The sequence below is a fragment of the Cetorhinus maximus genome, chromosome 18, assembly GCF_964194155.1.
Source record: "Cetorhinus maximus chromosome 18, sCetMax3.hap1.1, whole genome shotgun sequence".
NCBI classification, from domain to species: domain Eukaryota; kingdom Metazoa; phylum Chordata; class Chondrichthyes; order Lamniformes; family Cetorhinidae; genus Cetorhinus; species Cetorhinus maximus.
In genome coordinates, this window is record NC_135896.1 from 54,318,724 (window position 1) to 54,345,863 (window position 27,140).

Here is a 27,140-nt window from a genome sequence, read left to right on the forward strand (position 1 = left end):
AGCGAGACCATCATCACAGATGGACATGGCTGTTGAAGAGGCACATGCGCGAGTGGTGTGGTTGGTAGGGCAGGTGATGCCACCGTGTTACTCCTTGTCCTAAAACATGCCGAGCACTGGCTGGTGTGGAAGGCCTCAGCACTTCAGAACCTCCAGTGTCTCCATGGCTAACTCTCATCAATTCCTCTTGTGTCTCACACAGGCCCGAGCAGTCTCAGGTCACCCCGTTTCTCTAAGGAAAGCCTCAGACAGAAGCAGCAGGAGGAGTTGTCCAAGGGTGCATTGATACAGCAGACTAGCGTACCATCCGCCAGCACAGATACTAATACCTTGGTGGGTCCGTGTGGAAATGGTGGCTCTGGATGAGGAGCACAGCACTTGTTTGCAGGAGGTGCCAGAGGCAGCTCAGAACCTGAGAAATGATGTTCATGGAGTGCATGAAACACTGAGAAGCTTGGAGAGAATATTTGCACAGGTGGCCCACGGTGGCTGGAGGGGTTGTGAGCTGTGCCCCAGCAGCAGACTCTCTCAAACCAACTGGAAAGCCTAGGAAAGTCTGAGAGTGTGTTAGAGGAGGACAAGGGTCTCACACCTCTCGCGGCACATTCTTCATCCTCAGCTTTCTCAAGCCCTCGAACTGAGGGCGGATCTGTATGCCAGGTCCCGATGACAATGGCTGCCCCTGTAGAGATGCAGGCAAAGCAGTCCCAGGAGAGGCTGAAATGGGTCCCTTCAAGACAAGGAAGGCCGCCAAGGTCTTCACATTCACAAAGCCAGAGGCATGAGCAGGCTGCACCTCTGGGGCAACAAGGGAAGCACAATATAAGAGTGTCTGAATATGGAAGACACTGTATTGAGTATCACTAAGTGGGTCACTGTGGTGCATTATTCCATGCAAGTATTAAGTTTGACTCATCGTGTAAATAAATTCACTCTTTGCTACAATATTATGAATTATCTTTCTAACTTTGTGCTGAACAGTAGTAAAAGTGTGTAAATAAAACAATAGTTTCTTGACTGCGAAATGCCACAGGATGTCCAAGCTGAGCTGTGAAATGATCCAGTAGTAAAGGAGTTCATGGCCACACTTATCTACTGGCAGGGCCCAGCAGTGAATGGAGCGAGGTGTCAGCTCCTCACTGATGAGAGCACCAATGTCTGTGACTATCTCACTGGAGAGTCGCAGTACCCTTTAGCACTGCCTTTCTGACATGTCTAGGTAGCTTCCCCTATCCTGGTATACCCTGCGCTCTGTGCAGTCTCTCCTCTCCTCCATTGCTCTGGCTCTGGGGCTGTGCGCTCCTGATGCCCAGTGCGATGTCTTGATGGGCTCTATGTGTGGTGGTGCAACCTCCCATTTCCAGGGCCACCCTTTCTGTGGCCCAGGTCATGGAGCAGACTGGTTCAGCACCCTGATGCCCATGCAATGCTAGTTGTGTTCCAGCCCCTGAGGTGGCAGAGACTTTACCCCTGCCCCTCCATCTTCCCATGATGAGGCACTGCAACTACTAAGTGCATGCAGTGAGACTTTTCAGCCGCTTCAAACAATGAAAATAAAGTGTCATGAACTTTCCTTACCTGCTAACTCACCTCTGTTACTGTTCACACCTCCGCTCACTGGGCACAATTGCTGAGGGCTCCCAATTCCCAGCCGTCTCTCAGAAAATTGTGCACTGTCTGACTTGGGCTTTTTATTGGATTGACAGAAACCAATACCTGGTGCCCTCTGGCAATGACAAAACATGAGGTAGCCACCCACACAAAGTACAAATACCACAGGCAAAACTTTTAGCTTTGCTGGTGGGTGCGCGCCCAACCAGATCCGACCTGACTGAGCGTAAAATGATACATGTTGACGTCGGGTGACCGTCCCGACATCAACACGCAGTCGCGCCCACCAAAAATTAAAAGGCCTGTTAAAGCCATTAACAAGGCTATTACAAAAAATTTTACACTACCCGTCCAACCTTACGGTTGGCGGGCAGGCAAAAAGGCCAAGCTGCCTTTGCACGTTTTAGGAAACCTCGTCCATAGGTGGGATGAGGTTTCCTAAAGCAAATAAAAATAAAATAAACATTTTACAACTTAATTAATAACATGTCCCTGCTCATGCCCCCGACCGCCACAGCCCACCCCTGCCGAGCCCACCAGACAAGGGCAATGTTCTGCCCCGTTTGTTTCCAGGACAGTGGATCAACAATCTTTCTTCCCAAGGATAATCCCACAATGGAACAAGCTGCCAAAAGAAATAGTCACAGCCCCATCACTTTTAATTTTCAAGATTCACCTTTAGATTATTCCCATTTTGAAGTTTTCATTGTCAGGTCTCCCATTTCAGCAGGTCATGCCTGGTTTAGTTGGCACTACTCATAAGTGTTGGTGTAACACGGATATTAGTCTGTGATGCCGAAAGCAGATGTAGAGGCAGATGTAGTCTCAACAAGCTTAATTGAAACCATGGTCTGGTTTGCGTAAATGGCAGGTGGTAGAAATAGAGGCAGGACTTCCAGCCCTGCTGCTTGGCTGCCATTTATTTGCTATCCTGTTCTGTCTCAATTTAGGGCAGGAAAATCCTGAGATGTCCTTTTCCCATGCCTGAGACAGGAATTACATCCTTTACAAAGTTGGAGACTAACATCTGCCTCAGGTCCCCACTCCAACATTAGTTATGCCCTAAGGCAGTCTGCACTAGCGATCCCTAGTCTGATCCTCAACCTGAAACCCGATCCCAAGTCCAAACATCCCTGCAGTGGGCATTGAAACATCAGGGTGAATGTTCCATTTCTTGATGGGTTGCAGGGGGCCCACATGGAAGTGCGTGGTTAGCCGACTCCTGCTCTTTATTCATGTTGAATAAAGCATGTTGCAGCCAATTAGCAGCTGCCTGGTGGGAAGCCAGTCAATTATAACTACATAGGAAGCTTGCTCTTGCTCCCATCTAAGCTGGCAGTTAGTGTCAGGGCCAGATTCTCATGCCTGTTTTTAAATACCACACTATAGTAAGCTCTTGTAGCTTGAGTTAATACAATAAATAATCTTCTTGAGTTCTCTGCCCAAAGGCAAGTCAAACCCACAGCGCCACAACCTTTGACATCGATAGAGCAAGGAGGCACATCCCAAATCCACCCCAGCCAGAACATGGATCAAGCCCCGTGCTGTTGGCACCAACCTGATCCACACTCACCATCCAGCCAACTGATCCAACCTGCACCCCAAGGAGTTGCTGTGGCAACATACACTTTTACATGCATTTTGCACCCTGGAGCCTTAAATAATGATGGTAGAAGCTCCAATGTCTTTCCAACACATCACTGACCAGGAATCTCTCCTGCTCTTACCGCCTGTTATTGGCGTTTGTTGGAAGGATTTACAGGTAGATACTCAACCTGTTCGGCCATGTTATGAATGCACCTTCCTTGACCAGCAAGTCCTGGAGTGGGACTTGAACCTAGAGTTGCTGGGTCAAAGGCAGGAATGCTACCCACTGCGCCACAATATAATAAATCTCATAGCATTGAATTTACTGCAGCTACATTCACATTGTAATATGAATAACCCCTTGGCAGAATTGGCTCTGCAGGCTAATATGTTATGCAGCAGAAGGATGATGCTGCGATCACAGCTAGAATTGTAAAGTCCCTCTGCTCTCAGATTCAGTCTTTATTAACCATTTTGAAGGTACAAAAAATATTTTTAAAATATCATCAAAGATCATTGAAACATGCCACCTTCCCAGCAGAATCTGTTGATACATTCAACCAAAGTCTCAGTGGCAGGCCTTGTGTGCTGCCCTTGTGCCTTAGTTGGCGTAAAAGAGTCTCGGAGTTTCTTAGACTCGAATCCTGCAAAATCCAACGGGCAACCTAAAATTGCAGATGATTGGTTGTTAACAAGCTTCACAGCTTGTTAATTAGTTTATTTTAAAATTGGTGGTCCTGCCTCGTATTATCAGAGACCAGTGTGATGACTTTGTGTTGTCAACTCAATGTCAGCACACAGGTTCTACGTAAGCACGGGGGAGGAGGGGGTGACAGCTGCCCGATTTCCAAACATAAGATTTACCCCATTAAGGCTGATTACCACTGAAGTAATTAAGAAGAATGCTGTTGAGGAAGATCACATGATCTTGAGCAACCAATGGAAGAGTAGTGCGGGCTACCTCTGTAGTTAGTAATCAGTAATATGGAGATAGGGTTTGAAGTGAAAGTACACATGTAGCTGCTGCTGAGTATCTTTGTAAATAAACATTATGTTTTCCACCTCAGAAATGTCTGCTGATCAACTCTATCTATAGCACCAACTCGGCCACTACACACTACACACATGTGATGAGGATCCACAAGGCCCAACAAACTGGCAATGAGGATAAAGTGAGGATAAAGCGAGTTAATGGAAGAAATCAAGAGAAATGAAATCGAGCTGTACCTCGCACAGTAATTGTAAGTGTTCTGTTCAAATCAACAAAATAACTTCCTTTCAGAATGCCGCAATTTGGAAAAATTGAATATTTTGATCCAGCTACGGATGATTGGTCTCATTACATTGAATGTCGTGCGCTCTTTTTCCAAGTGAGTGAGATTATGGGGAAAGAGAAGAGGCGAGCGATCCTTTTAAGTACATGTGGAAAAAAAGCCTATGGCTTGATTCAAAGTTTGATGGCACCCAGTACCCCAGATGAATTTGTGGACCTCATGAAGGGTCATTATCATCCAAAGCCCTCAGTAATGATGTAACGGTTCAAGTGTAACTTGAGCAACAGGGCCCCGAGGGAGACAGTTGCTTGTTATGTGGCAAGTTTGAAACAGTTAACAGAACATTGTGAGTTTGGTACATCTCTAAATGACATGCTCAGAGATCATTTAGTGTGCAGTGTGAATGAGAGCACGATTCAGAAGAGAATATTATCCAAAACAAATTTGGATTTTAAGAAGGCGCTAGAGATAGCACTGGCCATGGAAAGCACAGTAAGAGAGCGCAAAATGGCACTGTCCTCCACATTGGGCAGGAAGCCCGCCCAAAAAGGGCGCGAAAATGCAAAACTCTGTTGAGAAGCGGGAAACAGCCCCGCCAGCCAGAAAATGAGAGAAAATGACTTAGCAGCAAAAGCAAGGAATAATTTCAATAGAAGTGGAAACAAGCAGTCTTATAACAATTGGCAGTTCAAAAATGGACACATAATGAGATGGTGCTAGGAAAGAGCCAGGCAGACTTTCAAACAAAAGAAAAAAACGCAGTGAGATCTATAATGTAGAAGAGCCTGAAGCAACAAATTCATATATTTATTTCTTGTTTAAGCTGAAGGTTGGAAAGACAAAACCAATATGTGTAACGGTGAAAGTAAATGGCAGAACTGTTAGAATGGAAGTGGACACAGGAGCTTCCACTACAGTAATTGGGGAACATACCTTCAGATATCTGAATTATGGTGAACATCAATTAAATTTAGAAGAAACTGATGCCAAACTAAAAACATACATGGGTGAAGACATTCAAGCCAAAGGCATAAGCAGAGTAATTGTCCATTATAGAAGTCAAATGGTAGAGCTACCAGTGTGGTATTGAGAGGCAGAAGACCAAGTCTTCTAGGGTGAAATTGGCAAAGGGAAATCAGCCTTGAGTGGGCATTGAGTTTCAAAAAGGAAGCTGGAAGCATTCCTGGTTTGGAAAATGAATGTGTAAGGACTCAACAACTTATAGAAAAGCAGGCTATCTTAAGTCAAAACATGGTAGAACAGCAGAAGGGACTCAAAAAGACCATGCTAGGTGACAGAGTTCAAGTCAAGGTGAGCAACCTTTGAAAGCAAAAAGAAAACTTGCTGAAAGACCTCACACAGTGCAAGACTACCTCAGGTCTAAGTAGGTACTCCTGGAAAAGTATGAAAAGAAACAGAAATAATTTAGCACTCCTCTGAATAAACTGAAAGATGAGTTGGCAGAGAAGACACAACAATGCTCAATTTTCCAGGAACAGCAACCAAATACAAAGAAGAGACGGAACAGCTGAAGAATAAGCTACATGAAGCCAAAGAGGTTTTGGAGGCAAAAGCCACAGAATTTTCCAAGAACAAGACAGGTGATGAAATTTTGGGAGACTGATCCATTGAGTTCACTCAAGTCAAGTTTGCATCCGAGAGAAGTCTGGCCAATATTGAAGTCAAAAAGAAGGCCGAGATTAAAGTCAGTGTCAGAAAGAAGAAGGCACACAGAAAGAAGACCCAGAAATACAAATAAGGCTTTAATCCTGGCAGCATACAAGTATACTTTTGTACATAGGCCTGGAATTCAAATTGCAAACATTGATGCACTTAGTCATTTGCTTTTACAAGAAAATGATGAGGATGTCCCAGTTCCACGTGAACTTGTTTTACTGTTAATTTTCTTAGATTCCTCACTAGTATGCGCTCGACAGATCAGAGACTGGACAAGTCAGGATCCAGTCCTATCTCAAGTACGAGAACAAATGCTTCATGGTTGGCCACAAGAGCCTGTATTTGATTAAATGAAACTGTATTTCAACAGAAGACATGAAATAACCAGCCAGGATGACATCTTATTGTGGGGAGCATGAGTGATAGTTCCTCCAAAGGGAAGACAGCCACTGTTGATTGAACTACACAGTGCTCATCCAGGAGTTTCCCGAATGAAGGCCATAACACGCAGCTATCTATGGTGGCCTGGGATGGATGGAGAAATAAAGAGTTTAGTGAAGAATTGTGTGCAATGTCAGCAATTGCAAAAGTTATCTTCAACAACTCCGTTACACCCTTGGGAGTGCCAGGAAGGCCACTGGTATGATAACACATTGACTATGTGGGACCATTCATGGGACCTGCTCATTGTTGATGCTCACTCAAAATGGATGGTCGAATATGAAGCGAAGTCACCAATGCCTTCTGCTGCAGTTGAGAAGTTATGTCAAAGTTTTCCCATTAACGGACTACCAGAAGCTTCTGATAATGGTGCGGCATTTACGAGTGCTGAGTTTCAACGGTTTATCAGCCTCAATGGTATCACTCATGTAAAAACTTCACCGTACCACCCTTCCTCAAATGGACTGGCTGAAAGGGCGATTGAAACGTTCATGAAGAAGTTAACTGGAGATCCCTAAGCAACCAAGCTAGCACGCTTTCTTTTTCATTATAGGACCACCCCTCACGCAACAACAGGTCTCACGCCTGCGGAGTGATTGATGAAACAGCGCCTCAGGACAAGATTGAGCTTAATAATGCCGAATTTAAGGGGGAAGATAGAAAGGAGTCAGGAAAGTCAAAAAACTAGACATGACTGGTATAGTCGTAAGAGGAAATTTAGCATGGGAGAGACAGTATACATGAAGAACGTTGGAGAAGGACCAAAGTGGTTACCGGGTGAAATAAGTGCAGTGACTGGACCTTTATCTTACCATGTGGAGTTGGAAGGCTGAGTCATACAGAGGCATGTGGATCATCTAAGGAAGAGAGAAACTATGCACCAGGAAATGATTGCACCAGTGTTCACGACCGGGTCAATGTTTCCTGTTGAAAGAGTTCAACCCAGTACAGATGTGCTTGATGTACCTGTAAGAGTTGAGGATACAGATCTGCAGGTGCCCACCGAAGCACCTGATGTTCCGAGGTTCCTGACAAAGCACCTGAAGTTGTAGAGCTGAGACGTTCTACACGCATAAGGAAACCCCCAGAAAAACTGAATTTGTAAATTACTTACCAGTGTAAATATTTCGCTATTTTGAGCAAGTTGTAATTGTAAATATAAAATGCATTTCCGGGTAAGGGGGGAGGGATGTGGTAATTCTGGTTTTATCTAACGTGTAATATACCTTTAAGAAGAAGGCTGTTCAGGACAATCACATGATCTTGAGTAACCAATAGAAGAGTAGCGCAGGCTACCCCTGTAGTTAGTAGTCAGTAGTATGGAGATAGGGTTTGAAGTGAAAGTACACATGTAGTTGCTGCTGAGTATCTTTGTAAATAAACAGAATGTTTTCCACCTAAGGAGTGATCAACTCTATCTGTAGTATCAACTCAGCCAATACTCACAACAAGTCTGCGACGAGGATCCCCAAGGTCCAACAACCATAGTTTCCTGACCTCCTCAATGACTGTTTTCTGCAATAAGAATTTGTCTGGTGTAGCAATGGCTCTCAGAAAATACTACAGAACTAGAGGAAACTAATACAAAATTAAGAAACCTCAGGCTGGATTGGGGTTTGAAGAAACTTTTATGAGAACTGGTTACAAGGACAAAGGCAATTGGTGCAGTATTGGATCATTTCTTTAGTAAAAGAAAGTGAAATATATATCTGCTAGAAAAAGGTTTGGAATTTACAAATCAGAACCAGAAAGCAACAAAGACTAGCATTTATATAGCAACCTTAAAAAAAATCTTACATAGGGCATGGGCATCACTGGCTAGGTCAGCATTCTTATTGCCCATCGCTAATTGCCCTTGAGAAGGTGGTGGTGAGCTGCCTTCTTGAGCCATTGCAGTCCATGTGGTGTAGGTATACCCACAGTGCTGTTAGGGAGGGAGTTCCAGGGTTTTGACCCAGCGACAGTGAAGGAAAGGCGATATATTTCCAAGTCCGGATGGTGTGTGGCTTGGAGGGGAACTTGCAGGTGGCAGTGTTATCACCCCTCTCAGAAGCAATCTAACATCACATAAGATGAAATGCTTTGTATTGTAATGTAAGGAAACATCTTGATTACCTTCGTAAACCTGATCAAATATTTTATGGAATGTGATGCATCCTGTGGTCTTGGAAATATCATCTGTGGAAAGATGACTTGCATTAAATAATAGAAGTGCCTGTTTAGATAGCCAGACATTTTACTTGAGTAGTACTGTTAAGACAAAATTCTTTAGAACTTTCCCAATGGATGGAAGCTAGCTTGTGGCACAATTGTGTGGATAGCGTTTAATTAAAATTACAATTAGCTTCTTCTTACCCAGCACATTTTACATTTCAGCATATGGACTACATTGTTCTGACAAAATAAATTTAATAAATGACATGTATTTATATGCCATGGAAGCTATAGCAAGCAACTCAAACATTTCTCATTAATAGATCTATACATTATCTATCTAAACACCAATAGACTAAAGAGACCTGAATATACAATAATGCAAATCTTCCTAAATAGAGATCATGTTGGGCTTCCTGGTTAATAAGGTGAAAATAGTTAAGAAAGGCAAAATGTTGCCTAGCATATGCTTCCCACCATTTTGAACATGCTTCAAGCAAGTATACCATTCCCTGACCAAAAAGGAAATCAGACAAGGCCTTTTCCCAGCAATTTTGACAGCACTGTTCTTTAACCAGCTACTAGATATTGCACAAGAGGAACTAGATTTCATTCCTTCTCAAGTGGTTGCCCCAGATAAGCCAGGTGACTACTTAAAGTTTTGTAGACATGATATTATCTCCTACCACTCTGTGTGCTGACACTGGCAATATTTTTCTATTTCAAAAAGAATCATACACTTCATGAATTCCATACTCAGGAAACATAACAGCTAGTTCAACTTAAGTGAACAGCTTAGGGAACAGAAATTGAAAATCCAAATTTCTTCTAACCTACTAGTGTGGTTCAATACTCTCCAAGGTTAAGATGAGCATTTTTTTCATCAGGCAAATCCACATTGCGCACATTACATGGCGATATAATGTACTATGTAATTCTTGAAGGGCATTTTGCAGTATATTAAAGAATGCTGCTCGAAAGGTTCAGATGCAGGCAGAATGCTTCTAAGATTCCGTTTGTATGATGCTCTTTTCAGACATTTATTAGATGCCTAATGACCTCTTGCTTTTGACTCGTGCACCTGATCCCTCCCCCTCACCACTACCACCCTGAATCCTATCTGTTTCTGATAGACCAACTGGTTCCTGCTCTCCATGGCTTGGGGGGGCAATGGGGTGTAGGAATTCAGGTGGGGGTTACATTTCCAAAACTATTTGCTTACTTGCAGCAGCAGTTGGAACCAGGGCAGGATGGGGGTGGTGGAGGGGTGGTAGGTTAGGATACTGGGAATCTTTGAAGTTCTCCTTGATGGTACCAGCAGTATCCTGGAGAACCATACCCTGTTCCCAGATATTCCTGGCAATCCTACTCAGGTCTCAGGTCAAAATGACAATTGGGCACTGATGACTGCTTGGAGCCCAATCTTCATATTTTCAGGACCCCACCCTGCTTCCAGAGAGCATCCTTGCCATCGCAACTTATAATTGTGGTTGGTGAGACTGTGCCAGGAATGAAGTATGTAAGTCTCCCACTCCCTTTTAACTGCCCCTATAAATGGAAATGTTGAAACATGTTCAACAGAACTAGCCATCTCCCCTAGCCAAGCTATGATGGTACTGCTGTTACACTGACATCCACCCATTAATATGGAAAATTGCTCAGGCATGTCCTTTCTAAAAAATCAGGACAAATTGAATATGGTCAATTATCATTCCCACACACAAAGGAAAATGCCCATGACTATTGGAGGCCAATCCTTTCATCTGCAGAGCAAACACAAGTTGCATCTCAACAGTGTCTTTAATTACAAAATCATCCCAAGCCATTTCAGAGACAGAGAGGGAAAATTGCTCCTTCCTTCATATCTGCAACATGGGGCTGAATTTTCACCTTGGCATGCGGGCACGCGCCCGGCACACATGGGCATGAAATAGCATGCAATGACGTCAGACGAGCACCCTGACGTCATCGCGCAATATTTCAGTCAGCGGGCACACGTGGGAGTCAGCAGCACACTGAGGGTTGTTAATTAAGAGGGTTGTTAATTAATTTAATTCAATTTTTCCCTGCCCGTCCAACCTTACAGTTGGCGGGTGGGCAAAAAGGCCAAGCAGCCTTTGGATTTTTGAAGAAACCTCATCCGCGGGTGGCTTGAGCTTTCCGATGTTAATTAACAATGAAATAAAAATGTTTAACTCTTGCTTATAACATGACCCTGCTCATGTGACAGAGCCATCGCCCGCCCAACAAGGGGAAAATCCTCTCCATGGCCCCTCTTACCACTAAATACAGGGAACCAAAATCCTTGAAACTTTCAGGCCATTACAAATTCTCCTTTTGTCTGAAGTGAAGGAGAATTCCTTTGCACCATTGAAATGTTTTCAGTGCTGGAATAGCAAGATAAAAAAAAAGTCTACAGATATTTTCTGAACTAAATAGATGCACACATTAATTGTGTGAAAGCATCTAAAGAGCTTTGAATTCAGTTCTTTGAATTCATCTTGATTTGTAGCAGAGTATGGAGCTCAATCAATCAGTACAGTGTGCCTTTTGTAACCATTGTGAATGATATATGATTTGTGTCCTCATTCAAGCTATATTGATTTAAAACATTTTCAGGCTGCCCCATCATACTTCCTTCAGGCAAACAGTATATTTATTGTTTTATTATACAGATGGGAGTCAAGCAAACCTCATCTCAACCTTCAAATTTTGAGAAAATTGACAGACTTTGTCAGTTTTAAATGCATTTATGTGACAGGGACAATAAAAATGAAATAAAAGCTAGAATATAAAATTAAAAGCAATCAATATTCATGCCTCTAACAAGCTGCTAAAAAAAACTTAACAGTTTTTTCAAAGATTTAGAGAGTCTCCTTGGTAACATAGTTAATTGAAATTGAAGGTACTCACTCCACCTTATTTGAGAGCACATCCATATGTCGATCATGCTTAAGCCAAGAATGACATAATGACTTACAATCGCTTTTTGGGAAACAATGAACCATTATGTATATTGGTTGAAGAATAAATCTCTTTCATTACTAAAAGCATCTCGAAAGCATTACACTGTAGTTAAAACAAATTATTCTAGCCCTCACAGATTAATGGTGAAGCCTCACTTGTTGTGTATTAATTTTGGACAATTTGCTTTCAAAGGGCATTAATATCAGGATAGCTCACAGAAGAACAACAAAGATGATGATAGAGCTTTATAAACAGACTCACAGAACTAGGCATATTTCCATTATAAAATAAATTTGTGAAAATGAGATTCACTCTTTATTTTAAATGCTGAGATGAATATATAATACAGATGCAAGAAAATTATTTAATTGAGAATGTGACTATAGCACCAGTAATCACACAAATATCACGCAATATGTGAGAGTAAAAGGATTTGTTTTATGCGCAGTATTGTGGATATGTGAACAGATAACCAAATAAAACAGTTAATTCTGTATCAGGTGGCACCTTTAAAAATACTTGCATGAATATCTCATCAGGAAGGGAAAGAGTTTGATGTTTGTAAGAATATAAGCACAGACAGAGATGCTCAAATAATAGTTCCTGAGTTGCTGGGAGTGCTGCATTAAGCTAGGCAGTATGCAGTAGATTATTCTGGAGGTTTGTTCTCTCAGGCTCCTCCTGGTTTTTAGCGGCCTAGCAGTAGGGTTGCCAAGAGCCTCTATGCTGCCTATTGCTGACTTACTGCTTAAAGATAATCAACACCTTTATCGCTATAATCCTTCTTACTTCACTTATATTACATATTGACTAATTAGTTTGCCCCACACAGAACGCCAGATGTGGTCACTCCACTTTACTATGTAGAACTGCAAAGGTTTCTCAGGCACATGTAATCACAACGTTGACAAAGATTATAGAATTAATATATTTCATTACATACAACATTGCACTAGTAGCAAGATTAAATACTTGCTTCACGCTTTAGATCTTTGGATTTGCTGAGCCAAAGAAAATCAACCAACGGCAAAAGCATTTATATTTTCTGTGAGCATTGCAGTCTTAGAATGTATATTTATATACAACACCATGACTCGAATCACTGGTTCATATCTATCAGTCTCCATTGAAAAGTTACCAACAAAGTATGGTTAAAGGACAGTTTCTAACCATTACTTCCAATGAGGTTTCTATGCTAAATGACTAATATAGGTCAAGCTTTGAAACAAGGAGAAATCATTTGCTTCCTATAACATGCATGAGCATGTTCTTTAGTTTGAACCTCCTCTTCTTGAATTTAACATTCGTTTATCACGGGACACGTAAACTTATTAAATTATTTATAAAGAGGACGAATGTATTAACATAATATGCGCCCATAAAAATTGTTTTAGAATATTTTTATGAATGACATTGGGCTGTGTTTTTAGTCCTATGGGGCCAGGAATGAAGGCATGCAAGGACGAGAAAATTGGTATCAGCCGATGAGTCAACATCATTCTCGGCATCGGCAAGTTTCTCCAGAGTGTGGGAAGGGTAATCCTGAGATGCAGCCCAATTCACTAAGAAGGCCAATTGACTTTGTGAAACAGCCCATTGCAAGTTCTTTAAGGGGAATGTAATGATTTTGATGGGGGTACATGGGCCACACGTTCTGTCTGGGCAGATCAGGTGATTAGAGGCAGATACACAACAGTGAAGTCATGGCTGCCCCAGGGAATTAGGTCAGCCCATGAAAGGATGAATGGTGCAGAGAGAGTTCAGCTATTGAGAAACAGGTGCCATCGGGTCAGCGCAAGTTATGGGGAAGAGTGGTAAGTAAGGGCTTGGGTAGTGCCTGGGGACTTCAACCTCCTGGCATTGCAGGGACATAAGATGGGGAGGCAAAGTTGCCAAACACAATTGGGAAACCCACCTGAGAAGAAGGAAGGCTGCAGATGGCAATGGGGGCATGACTTACAGATTTGGGTTGAGCAGTGACAAGGAACAGCACCTTTCACAGGAATGCCAGAGCCTCGAGCATCAGGAGAGCAGAGGAGAAGGACGAAAGGCAGGAAGGACATAGGTACCACAACCTCAGCATAGGATCTATAGCAAAAAAGGAGCTCCCTTGAAATGACTGCGAACCAGGACCAGAGGAAACTGCAACTCTCCAGGCAGATGGTCACAGACATCCGTGCCCTCGCTGCTGAAGACTTTGTAACATGCAGCGCTGTTTGACAATCCCCAGATAGACCAGTAACTTTTAAAAAGAAACTCAACTGCCAGCAAATACCTGAAAGGATAACATGATGAGATTTTATGCTTTAAGGGTTTTACTGTAATAAGCAAACTAGGAGCAACATTCACTAAACGCTATTTGAATAGGCAACTTATACTTTAACCTACTGTACAGAACTTTCCCCCTTTTTAAAACAACCGAAAATCCCACTTCAGAATTATACTTTACACTGTTCCTTAGGTAGACATTCAATTCTTCCATTCATAACTCCCAAGGGTTCACTTCCGTTTCTTTCCTTTCCAAGCCTGGTAACTTTTAACTCCAGAGCTGATTTTAACGGCCAGGGTTTTTCCCTGGAGATTCTCCCTCGAGCACAAGCTAGGTGAATCTTCCAGCCTCATTTCAATTCCTCACAAATTTGGTCTTTTCAATTCCAGCACTAGCTTGCACCCACATTCCTGCATGGTGAACCATAAAGATTTTTGGCATCTAGCTGCTCTCTCTCTCCTGGGTCCTGGCAGACTAACTTGTCTGTGAGTTCCAGGGATATCTTTTAGGAAAGCTTGTAAGCAGACCTCACAATGGGATCCTAAGGACTCTCCCCCTATTAAACACCATGTCCAGAGCAATGTGAATCACATGGACCTTGTATCCAGGTAGATACGTTAGTCTTTGGACCCCAACTTATTTTATCTTGGAAGTAAATGGACAGTTTAACGTATAACCATTTACAACCCAACATTCTCAATATCTTCCTGGGACATTGGAGACTTGCAGCCTAACAAATGGCAGTGCCATTGTCTCCAAGTGTGAACACCTTACTCCTTCTGTCCAGCAAAACCACCCGGCCTCCCTTTAATCCTTAACAGCCACATCACCCAGGCCTGTTGTCGGAACAGAACAGGTCACATGACTCCCTTCATTTCACCCTAAATTAAAGACACGGTCCTGAAACGTAACAAGTTTCATATTTATAACAACTGCATGCCATGCCCTTCCAGAGCTGGCACAGTCTCTGTGCCCTTGAACTTCTTTACTTCTGGCTCCATCCAAGGGTCTGCTGTGGACCTTGGTGGCATTTCACAAGAGGCTGCACACCAATGCGTCCTGCTGGTCACTGATGCCCTATTTGCAAAAGCTGGGCAGTACATGCAATTCCATGCAGATGTGGCCAATCCAGAGGGCTAGTGAGTTTTGTCTCCATTGATGGATTCTCCTAGGTGCATGGCATTATTGATTACACCAGTAGGGCCATCAAGGCACTGACTGACTGGCCAGTCAGATTCATGAAGAGGAGGGGCTTCTATTCCTTCATGTTCAGTTGGTCCGCAACCACAGCAAGAGCTTTCTCCATGTGCGCACTCGCTTTCTGGCAGCCGCCATGGCTTCTTCATCCTCTGCCAGTCCAGGTTGCCTCAGATCATCACGCCACTGCTTTCTAGGGGACAATGGACATCCCTTGAAGAGATGGCTGCTCACCCCTCTATGAGAATCTGACACAGAGGCACAGAGGTACTGCAACCAAAGCCATCCTCTGACTGGGATAACCATTGAGCAGGCCATTGTGCTTTAGTAGATGTGGTTCCGGTGCCTGGACCAGTCAAGTAGCATCCTCCAATACACTACTGCAGTCCATGGATCCCTCCTCCATGGCTGTGGTCATGTGAAGATAGTGAGCACCTCCAATAGTCTGGACTCTCTCCTGGGCATTATGTGTCCATTTCTCCTGCAAGGACAAAGGAGAGCATGTTCAGACAATGTTGGCCACTACGGTCAATGGCAGCTGCTCCTATCTATTAAAAGGTGCATGTATCAGTTCTGGCAAGTTCTCAGCAGCACTATGGCTAAGCCATTCTGCGGAGTCAGTAATAGTTCTGGCCACATATTCCTCCCATGTTCAGGGGCAGCATGTGTCATGAGGCTTCTCAGCTGCTGTACATCCTGGAGGGTGATTACCCAGAGGCCCGTCCTGACTGTTGGAGGTTACATCAGGTCATTAAACCCCTTCTGACACTGGATCCAGTTTCTGTGGACCAGACTCTTTCTGTTGTCTCCATGTAAGCTTGAATTGTCTGGGTAAGTGGCCTCCGTCAGCTACTCTCCAGGAAGAGGACCTTCCTCCTCTCCCCTCCTCTCTGCAGGAGGGCCTCCAGGTCTGCCGCAGCCTCTGGCTTTCCTGAGGCATTCTTTAATACCATGTTTCTATGCTCTTCCAACCTGGGGTTACAGCACATAAATATTTGCCATAGTGATAGCTGCCGTGGGTTCTTTAAATCGGGCCCACACTTGCATAGTCCCCACCCCAGCCACTAATTGCCCATGAAATCCATCTGCAGGCCAGTTAAGGGGGGTCCCACATGAAATTCGAGACTGATGACTGCCCACCACCAGGAGGAAACAGTCAAAGGCAGATGGCTGCAATTTATTTTGAGAAGCCAGGAGCAGCACTAACAATATATTGTCATTCCAAAAGACAGAAATCTTGTCATGATAATTGCTGAAAGTAAATATATTTGACTAACAAAATCAATTGTTACATTCCTACTTCAACAGAACCAGCTTAAGCTTCTCTGAAATGCTGTCCATATAGTTAAATTAGTATAAATTTAACAAATTAGACCTAGAATTTTCTCCCCGTTGGGCAGGCCATTTGGGAGCGGGCACAGGCGGGCGTGGAGCCGATCGTAGGCAGGCCAATTAGGGCCCGCCCAGCGTGAAGCACAGCTCCCGAGGATAGTGGGAGTGGGCAGGCGGCGAAGGGGCTGGAATGATCGCTGGGTCCAATGGTGACCTGGCGGCCTGTTCAAATGCAGTGCAGGCAGCCTGGCAAAGGCTGTTCATCATGGCCAACAGAAGGGGTCCCCAGAGCGCTGCTGGAGAGCAGGCCGGGTAGGAGGGTAGGGCAGCGGTGAACTGTGCACCTCGGTTTTCTGACGAGTGCCTAGCTGCCCTCCTGGAGGAGGTGGCAGCACAGCGGAATATCCTCGTTCTGAGGGACCGGAGGAGGAGGCCATTCCGCCCCCCCCCCCCCAACCCCCCCCCCCCCCCCCCCCACCCCCCCCCACCCCCCCCACAGCCGACATGACCAAACATGCCTGGGACGAGGTGGCAGGCATTGTCAGCTCCCAAGATGTCATAGTATGCACGTGGGTCCAGTGCCGCAAGCGCTTCAATGACCTCTTGCGCTCGGGAAGGGTGAGCACCATGTTGGCAGAGATCACTTAACACAGCAGATGGGCATTGCCCCCAGCCCCCAACCCCCCATCAACTCTGAGTGCAGTTACAGCATTGAATCCATCACGGCATGTTTCCCTCACTGGATGGGCCAGCAGATATTGCCGATGCCTAGTTCATCCTGAGAGGGTTGTGCTGAGATGGGTTCTGCACCCGCAGCATGTGTGACACTGACACCCAGAGTACTGTTTTTGGGGCTACCAAAAGGATCTGCACCTAGGCGCAGTGCTGGAACTGCAAAACATGTCAGAGTCAGGGTGCTAACATGCTGGGAGGGGAGCTTCCAGTTGGTGGGGCACCAATCCATCTGCTGGCCTTTGTGTTCCATGTGCTTGTGCCTCCTTGCTTTACAAGGTTAGACCGTGTGGTGGCAAATGTGAAGGAGGCAGCATGTGGGCAAGGGGGGGTCAGCCCTGGCTTCTTTGTGTGAGTGTTCGGCAACTGTGGGGTGACAAATCACTGGAGCCCTGCAATGTCCCACTCTGGTTGGGGTGGCAGGGATGTGATGGGAATCCAGGTACAGGCTGGACTAATCAATGCTCCTCTTTCCTTTTCAGGAGAAGACTGCACACAATTCCGCCGAGCGGATGCGGACTGGCAGAGGCCAGGCCCCGTTGGCTGTAAACGCCAGATACGAGCAGGAGGCGATGGATCTGGAGAGGCGCCATGCGCCCAAGTCCACCGGTGGCGGTGAGGCTGGGGTGCCACAGGGAGGTATGTTTGCCGAGCACTGAGGTCACCATGTGTGTCCCAGCAGCCATGGCACTGTTGAATGTTCAGTGATTGAAGCTTCGAACATGGGTTGACCATTGATTATTCGAAGGATGAGCGCATAATGATCCAGGGGCCAGGCATGCACATTGACATTGTCTCCACTTGAACTAATCAAATGTCCTTGTTCTTCCTTTCAGCATCACTAGAGCAGGGCTGGAAGGAGGAGGCAGAGGGGCCACCTCTCATGCCTAAGGGCCCTGAACAAGTGGAATCACCAGCGTCACACCATCTCTGCCAGGCAGGCACCAGCACAGATACTAGCACCTCAGTGGGAATTAAATCGTTGGCTATTGTCCTGGGGCACAGCGATGAGGGCACTTCACACTCGCTTGAGGTGCAGGCGGAGACAGAGAGTTGCCCATGGCACTGGCAGTCAGAGGACAGCTGGGGTCCAGGCACATGCTCAGTCAGTGGCTGATGAAGGGCCTCTGGAGTCGTCCCTGAGGCAGCAGACGCTGGAAGCACAGCAGGTTCGGCGGGAGGATCTGGCGGAGATACATAAGGCTTATGCGTGGCGTTGTGCCCGTGCTGGAGGAGTCCACGCGGAGCATCACCGATGCAATGAGCCTCATGGCCGAGCGCCATGCTTCCTCCATGAGAGAGTGGCGACTCTCGTGGAGAGGCTCCTCCAGGAGAACAATCAGGGCATCCTGGGGTTGCATTCGGACCTGCAGGCCCTCACAGCAGTGAGTGGTCAGTGCCAGTGTGGGAGATGGATTGGGCACCAAGTATCCTACTCGGTGCTCATCCATCAATGGTGAGCAGGGATGTCCAAAGTGATCTCATGTCGGTGCAGGAACTGCCTGTCATCTCTGCAGTCTCCTCTCAGGGTGCTCCGGATGAGGGTAGCAGCTCATCCGCCCCTCTGCCAGTGACCATGGCATCCTCTGAGGCTGTGGCGACTGGGGAGATGCCAGCTGTGGAACTGGCTGCTCCCTCCCAGGCGGGGCCAGCACAGGCTCCACGGGCCAGAGGACGTCCGCCAAGGACACCGAGGCCAACAGGACAGCACAGTGAGCAGGCTGTCTCAGACACCAGTGCCAGCAAAGGGGGAGCACCTAGATGTAGCACCTGGAAACATAATCTTAAGGCACCTTAGGCACACCACGGACTTCTCATTGGTGGTTTTATGTTGCCCCACTATTAGTTGATGACCACTCGTTGCGATGTGTAACACCTTTGCACTCATTTTATTTTCTGCTTCATTTTGTTAATTCATTAAATTTTAATATGTGAGCATAGCTCAGGGTGACTCGTTACTTCTGCAGGTGAAGGGAAACCATGATGTTATGAGTGACTTGTTTGTCATTGAGCTTTATTGACAAGGCACATAGTTAATGTTCCTAACCAGGCAAATGTTGCTCTCAGGTATCGAGTATGGAGCCTGCAGCCCTGGCTTGTGTTGGTGGACCATCTGTGGTGGGCTAGCTGAAGATTCATTGGATTAAAGCCTCCCGGGTATCCCTGCCTCTCTGGAGGATGCCCAGGTCAGTGTCTACCCCCTCAGCATTCTCCCATGCTCATCCTCAGACTCACTACTGGACTCTTCATGTGCAGCTGGAGCAACTATGTCTACATCTTCTCCCTCCTCTGTGTTGCCCCTTTCCAGTGCCAGATTGTGGAGAACGCAGCATGCAACCACTATCAGCGACACAAGACCTGGGGGGGTATTGCAGTGTGCCCCCTGAATAGTCCAGGCATTGGAAGCGCATCTTGAGAAGGCCGATGGTCCTCTCTACCACAACCCTTGTGGAGACCTGTCTCCTAATGTACCGCTGCTCAGCTTCTATTCTTGGATGGCAGAGAGGCATCATGAGCCACCTTCTGAGGGGATAGCCCTTGTCACCCAGCAGCCATCCATCCAGCCGAACTGGAGCACTGAAGAGCCTCGGCACCTGGGAGTGTCTGAGGATGTAGGCATCGTGGGAGCTGCCTGGGTACCTTGCACAGACTTGTAGAATCTGCATCTTGTGATCACACACTATCTGCACATTCAAGGAGTGGAATCCCTTCCTGTCGACAAAAGCACCGGGCTCATCCACTGGTGCCTTGATAGCCACATGTGTGCAGTCAATTGCGCCCTGGACGCGGGGGAAGCCATCAATCACTGCAAAGCCTCTGGCTCGCTCTGTCTGGCTTGCCTTGTCCCAGCGGTAGTGGATGAAACTCAATGCATGCTTGAACAGAGCGTCTGTCACCTGCTTGACACAAGTGTGGACAGCTGACTGGGAGACATCGCAAAGATCACCGGAGATCATCGCGCGCCTGCCCACTGAAATATCGCGATGGCGCGCAGTGACGTTGGGACGCTCGCCCGATGTCACCGTGCGTCATTTTACGCGTCAGTGTGTAGGGCTCGCCCCCGCATGTCGACATGAAAATTCTGGCCCTAGTGTTTATTTGCACCCAGCATAAGATTCTGAATCATGCAAAAAAAAAACATTTTTTACTTATTGAATATGTTTCATTAGTTTCAAATCCAGATCTTCTGTGCACTGCCAGAAAACCAGTCATTATTTAGAAAGTATTGTGTTGTGGTTTGCACCACCCATAGCCATCATGCTTCAACAACAATAATAACTTGTGTGTCATATCACCAGCATCGTGCCATCGTGTCACACTTTCACCTGAGTGGGTCAAATTTTATATCCACAAAACAATAAGAGCGGACTCATCCCAGATTTGCACTAAATGTGGAAGCGGGCGTAAAAAAAACATTTTGCTCACCAGCCGCAATGGCAGCTTTTCATGCCATATCCCAATGCCACACGAGCGTCATCAACCAGGTCCTCTGTGGGCAGCCTTGTCCCTGAGGAGCCGACCCTACAGCCTCTGTGAATGTTGGAAGCCATCACTCTTGCAATAAAAGACAACATTATATTTGTCTTCCTAATTACTTGCGGTACCTGCATGCTAATGTTGTGATTCATGTATGAAGACACCCAGATCCTTCTGCACCGCAGCATTCTGTCGTCTCTCTCAATTTACATAATGTTTTGTTTTTCTATTCTTCCTGCCAAAGTGGACAAGCTTACTTTTCCCCGCATTATACTCTAACTGCCAAAGTTTTGCCCACTCACTTAGCCTATAGATATCCCTTTGCAGAATCTTTAGGCTGAATTTTACGGCCCGGTCATGATAGGGGCAGGTCCGTAAAATGCAGCGAGCCGTTCAAAAGTCCACTGACTTTGGCTGGACCGTAAAATCCTGCCAATGTAAAATTCTGCCCTTTATGCCCCCCTCACAACTTGCTTTCCTTCCTATCTTTGTGTCATCAGCAAATATGGCTACAACACAGTCTGTCCCTCCATCCAAGTCATTAATACAGATCATAAATTGTTGAGGCCCCAATGAAACTCCACTGGTTGCAGTTTGCCAACTAGAATATGACCTATTTATCCTGATTCTCTGGCCTGGATTTCATGTGGGCTCAGGAAAATCCAACCTGTGCAGTTTTTGCCTTCTGAAATGCACATACGACCTACATGTATGAATTTGCCCACGGCTTTTGGATTCCCATTTATGTTAGCTATCATCTTTTCTCATGCTCTCTCTTTACCTCTTTTGTTTCCTTTTTCATTTCCCCTCTGATCTTTCTATATTCAAGCTTGTTCTCACTTGTATTATCAACCCAACATCTGCCATACACATGCTTTTTAGGTTTCATCTTATTCTCTATCCCTTTGGTCACCCAGTGAGCCCTGGCTTTGGTTGCCCTCCTCCTCACGGGACTGTTGCTCAATTGCACCCGAACCATCTCCCCTTTCAAACAACCCATTGCTCTATTATAGTTTTGCCTGCAAAACTTAATAGGGACAAATTGAGCACCACATTTGCAATTAAAGCAGAATTCAGCATCAGTATTCCAATGCTCAATCTTTATGATTACTATGGCTATGTAATCCTGCTGTTTGGAGAAACCTAAACTAATTTAGTTAGGAAATATGAAATATTCCTTCTTGCTAAGACGTAGAGGCAAGCTATGCAATTGTTGAAATTACCATTCTTCTGTAAATCCCAGTCCATTCCCAAAACATTATTCATATTTACATAAAGGAAATGATGTTAGGGAAAAAGACTTTGATGAATATGTTACATCGCAAAATGAGCTGTTCAGAGCATTGTATTGCACCTTGATGGTTTCAGGAAGTGAATGAAAAGTATATTGTCCAGAAGAAAAAGATAGGTAAAGAAATATTTATTTTAACTGAATGGAAACAGGAGACAGGAAACAGATTTACAGAATGAATGGCTAATTTACAGTTAAGGGTCACGACCCATTATCAGGCAAATTAAGATAAGTAGCATGATGATTTAACATAAATAGGGATTTGTTTTCATACCAGTTCACAATAAGATTGAATTCATGGTACACTTCCCTTCCTCTTCTTATTATCACTGTTGGGTGCAGCCAGAAAGGCTGATGTTTATTGAAACATAGGGATAGCCTATATTCCAGACACACACAGGGCGCAGACCAACCTGTGTATTATCTGAAGACTGTCTATTCTCAGTTCACTTATCTCCCCCTGTTAAATGTCCATTCAGATACAAATGTATACAAAAATGTGCTGATTCATCATTATGTCAAACATGATAACATATTTTATATTACTACAAATTGTTTCACTCACATTCTCCATCTTGTCTGAAGAAAGTATTGAAGCAGCGTTTTTTCCAACTATTAAGCAAATGCTTTTGGTATGGCAAATGAGATTATAGGCAGAAGTGTCCCAGATTTGCACTAAGTGCAGTAGCGGATGGGAAAAATGACTTTTTACCTTCCAGCTGCAAAGGCTGCTTCTCACGCTGTATCATCTCAATCGCTCTGCATTAATTATGCATTCCTGGGAAACATGCCGCTTTGATGGCAGGTGGGCTCTCATTTGTTCACCACGCCATCACCTTGTCATTTCATTACGCGGGGTGCCATATTTAAAGTGCAGCCGCTCACACAGCCCTCAGTCCTTCCAGCCCAGGACTGCTGCGCAGAAGAAATGGCCCCAAAAGTAGGAAGACTGTAGCCCCATGTTCAAGGACGTATCCCTCGAGTGTCCTTTGGGCACTGTGGTGGCCCGCCATGATGTCCTCTACCCCTATTCTGTCCGCAAGATAGGCAGCAACATCACCAATCCTGCATGGGAGGCGGTGGCAGCGGTGGTCAGCGCCAACAACCTGCAAAAGAGGACAGCCACCCAATGCCAAAAAAGGATGAGTGATCTCCTCCGTCTTGCCAGGGTAAGCCACTCTTCTCATCACTCTCAACTCACAAACCCATCACACATCCACAGGGCCCTCACTCACTGCCAGTTCAAAGGGTATCACCATTCACTCTCTCACACACACATGCATTGTCCTCATCCCATCCATGGGACCACTCACCCACATGACAGGCAAATTTATCATCTGGCATGGCAAGCATCCTTTTTACACCTTCTCTATCTCTATTCATCCAGGACAAGCTGGAACACAACAAGAGGGAGAAGTCGTAGACTGGTGGAGGAATGCCTGAAATCAAGGTCCTCATGGACTTTGAAAATAGGGCCTCATTATAACTTCGCTCTGCTGCAGTCTGAGGCCGCCGCATGGGTGTCATCAGCCACATCCTCTGCGGGTAGCCCTTATCCCCGAGGAGCTGGCTGGTGAGGATCTGGACCATTCCTGTGCTGAGGTGAGGTCAGCGGAGCTCTACCAAGTGAGGATCCAGCAGTGCAACATCTATCAATCATGCTGTCAGTCACGTGTCCTGTTTCACAGGCCACTACCATGCACTAATTATCTCTCCTTGCTTTTGCAGGCACATCTGCCAAGCAGCCAACAGAGTACATGAGCCAGGGCCTCCATTTAAGCCCCAAAGAAACATCCACAGAGGAAGCTGAAGCACCTTCATTGAAGACCCGTCACAGCGCTCTCCCATACCTTCTACCAGTGTAGAGACACACACCTTGGTGGGACCTAACTTTAGAGTAGCCTCGGGATCACAATCTGGGGAACACATTGCACTGTCTGAGCTACAGCAGGCAGGGGCAGGGTGTTCCCAGGTCTCCGGCACTCGGAGGGCTTCTGGAAGCCAAACATCTGCTGAGTCCGAGTCAGATGACGAGCCTTTGGGCTCAGTCATACCTCAGTTGCTGGAGCTGCAAAGGCAAGCTTGGGAGCATCAGGAAGGGATGTCTGCTGCACTCCTCATTGCAAGGTCGGGGCAGACGATAATGACAATGCGTGACACCCTCTATGGACTGTATTGCAGGGCTCCACCAGACTGGTCCAAGCACCAAAAACTCATTTTCAGCATCACGATGGTCTGCTCCACCCAGGTGCAAGTTGCAGCATGAGCCCCAATATAACTTTGCTCTGCTGCAGCCTGAGGCCGCCACACAGGTGTCATCAGCCACGGCCTCTGCGGGTAGCCCTTGTCCCTGAGGAGCCAATCCTGCAGCTTCTGTGGACCCTGGAAGACTGAGATCTATGATCGACTGAGAATGTAGGAGTCGTGCACACTCCCTAGAAACCATGTGCAGACCTGCAGATGCGTTTGTTGTGGTCGCACACCAGCTGCACATTCAGTGAATGGAAGCCTTTGCGGTTGACGTAGTCGACCGCTTGTTGCGATGGAGACCTGAGTGCAGTCGATGCACCCTGCACCTGTTGGAAACCTGAGACCTGGGAAAATCTAATCGATCTTGCATCCTGGCTTCCTGGTACTGAGCGAAATGCACAAAATCCTGAGCCTTCATGAAGATGGCATCCGTGACCTCATGGATGCATTTGTGGGTGGAGACTTGCGATATCCCACAGAGGTCACCTTGGAGCCCTGAAAGTGGAAAGTGGCCACTGCCGTAAAAATTGAGCACCGCGATCACTTTCAGGGCCACTGGCAGTGGATGTCCTCTATGTCCCAGTGGCGCCAAATCCTGCAGCAGCTGGCAGAAGTGACCGACCAGTTCCTTAGATATGCACAGTCTTCAGCGACACTGGTCTCGGTCATCTGCAGGAATGAAAGGTGGCATCTATCGACCCTGGGTCTAACTAGGCACCGACCAGCGACAGCTCGCTGTGACTCTTCAGCGGCATGTGCAGGAGCCCCAGCCACCCCTTCTTTCTGAGGGTTCTGCTCCTCCTTCTGTGCAGCCAGACGCATTCATCGCTCTCTTCTCCATCATCTCTGCTCTCTGATGCCATGAGGCATACACCTAGGACCCCAGGCTTCAAGCTCCTGATGCACTCCTCCTGCAGGATGAAAGAGAAAGGTGCGTGGGTTAGCATGGGCCTCCTGGTTAAGTCTGAAGGTCCCTTAATGCATCACAGAGAGTGCTGGCCACCACTTGGATGGCCAGAGTTTAGTGTGCTGAATGGCTGCCTGAGACCTCATACACCTCTGCCCCACTCCACCTGACCGATTGGCGGCAGCTTTGCCCATTGGACTGCATGCTGTGCTCTCAGCTTAGGCGCAAGCATTCTCCTAACCTGCACTGCAGGGCTGCACTGTTAGATTGAACCATGGGGTAGATTGGTCCAAACCTGAATGAAGACTTTGCAAGGGGCTGTGAGCACCTCCACCAGTGACTGCTCCACAGCCAGCTTTTGTGAGGAGATTGTACAATATGTGCAGTCGTTCAGCTGTTCTGCAATCCACTTAAATGCTCATTATTTTGCTGTCTGCATCCGAGGGATGAAAAGCCTTGGAGCACTCGGTGGCAATTTGATGCTTGAGTGGGCAGATAACCTAGAGACCTGACTCCAAGCCTATTAATGTGGCTGCATCTGAACTGTCTCCGCTGTGGAGGAGTTCGCCTCACCCGCAGGGCAACATTACCCCCCAAACCCCCTTAAAACTCAACTCAACCGCAGGGCAGCCCTTGCCCCCCCAGCCCCCCACCACCCCCCCACCAACCCGCAACTTGCCTCAACCGCAGGTCAGCCCTCCCAACTCACCTCAACCTTGAAGTACCTCGCGACCCTCGCGAGTGCTGCGCAATGTTACCATGCACTCACCTCCGAGTTTCCCTCAAAATTCAGCCCGCCAAGTGGATGCCTTATATCTGCTTTTGTGAAATATGTCAGTGTTCAATCACGCTGACGTGAGTGGATTATCCAGCTTGGGGGATGATTAGGGCGGGCTAGCCTTATAATGTTATGCAGGTGTATTACAATGAGGTTCCCAACATCCAACGGCGGGAAGTGTGGCCCATCATTGATGGGCAGAGCGGACGATTGCAAACTGGTTTCACAACTTTGTGAAACTGATTTTTGGCCTTCCCACCATATTGTCCACTCACACCACCGAACATGCCCAATGCCAGTGGGCACGGAAAATTCCGCCCTATATGTGGTTTAAATCCTATTGTGAAAGTGACATTACATCAAATATGTTGGAAAACTGTTTGCATCGATCAAAATGCATGTAGCGGCGGGTTTTACATGGGGCTGGATTTTACGGTACTCAGCTGGCATGTTTGAAGGAGGGCATTGTGGCCTCCCACTGCCTTCCCGCCACCCCCCCCCCCTCCCCCCCCCATCCTGCTTTCCATTTTACGGAGGGGGTGGGATGGGAGGAGGTGGAGGGTGATAAGGTGGCGGGCTGGCCCTCCAAGTGTAAAATGACTGTGGGGCAGCTGGCTTTTTCGTTGGTGGGCTCCCGACCAACTTTTTAGTTGGCGGGGAGGCACAGGGAACATGGCACTCCGTAAAACCCAGCCCCATGGAATGTTACAGCTCCTAATTGAGGGTCGTTTGCAAGGATTGCAGTAAACATTGCTATCAAAGCTTCATTCAAAAAAATAATACTTATGATACTATTATTAGTTATTAACATTTTGAATTAGTACTTATATTGTGCATTTAAACTTGTGCAATCAAATTTGATTACAAAACTGAAAATGGTATTTGAGGAGGAACTTCAAGCTCAGGATGTCATATTCCAATTCCTAAGAGTCATCCGACACTGTTATAATCAAGATGATTATAACAGTGAGGTTTCCCCTCAAATGCCATTTTCAGCTTTGCAATTAAATTTGATTGCACAAGGTTAAATGCACAATATAAGTACTAATTCAAAATGTTCAATTCTTGTTCTTACGTTGCCAAACTTTTCTTGTAAGCATGTAGCTGGAAACTAAGAGAAATGATGAGAAGTCAATCACATTGGAAAGTTTGGTTAGGTACCTTTAATGTTAAATGACTGATATCGTAGTAATGGC